Here is a 992-nt window from a genome sequence, read left to right on the forward strand (position 1 = left end):
AAATTAAAGGAACTGTATAAAAATACAAGTGTCCCACATGGTTCGTTGTGCAAAGATTATGAGTCACAATGGAAACATATGGGAACATTAGTAAAACAAGGACAAGAGATAGATGATTGGCAGCAAATAGAAAACAAACTGGAATACAGTGCATCAACTGGTCTAATTAGAAAGGCAGTGTTTTGGACAATACAGGTTGATGAAGGGAAACACATGCAACCTGTTTGATTAGACCAAATGATTCTCACTGAAATTGATGAAGAAACATTGAAAAAAGTCCCCAAAGAATTATGGTCCACGGGACCATTTGATATAGGCCTTATTAAAGGGGCTTTACCAGTACAAATTAAACCCAAAACAGAATATAGACCAGGGATTCGTCAATATCCGTTAAAACCAGATGCACATGAAGGAATCAAACCAGTAATTGAAGCACTAATTAAGGCAGGAGTTATAGTGGATTGTCCAGATTCACCATGTAACACACCCATTTTTCCAGTAAAAAAGGCCCCACCTTCAATTGGTTGGCGAATGGTGCAAGATTTACAGGCAGTAAATTCTGCAGTAATTCAGAGAGCAGCATGCGTACCAGATCCACACACATTGTTAAATTCATTGAAACCAAGCGCTAAAGTGTTTACAGTGGTAGACATAAGTAATGCTTTCTTTTCTATACCAGTAGAAAAGAAAAGTCAATTTTGGTTTGCATTCACATTTGAAGGGAAAAAATACACATTTACTAGATTGCCACAAGGTTACTGTGAAAGTCCAACCATTTATTCACAAATAATGAAAACAAGCATGTCTAAATTCACTCCCCCAGGAGGGAGCCAAATTTTACTTTATGTGGATGACGTGCTGCTGGCATCTCTAGATAAAGACACATGCATCAAAGATTCATTGGCCTTATTGCATCATCTAGCAGGAGAGGGACATAAAGTTAACAAAAATAAATTACAATGGTGTAAAAAACAAGTCAAATATCTAGGCCA

Source organism: Phyllopteryx taeniolatus, unplaced genomic scaffold (assembly GCF_024500385.1).
Source record: "Phyllopteryx taeniolatus isolate TA_2022b unplaced genomic scaffold, UOR_Ptae_1.2 contig_67, whole genome shotgun sequence".
Taxonomy (NCBI): Eukaryota; Metazoa; Chordata; class Actinopteri; order Syngnathiformes; family Syngnathidae; genus Phyllopteryx; species Phyllopteryx taeniolatus.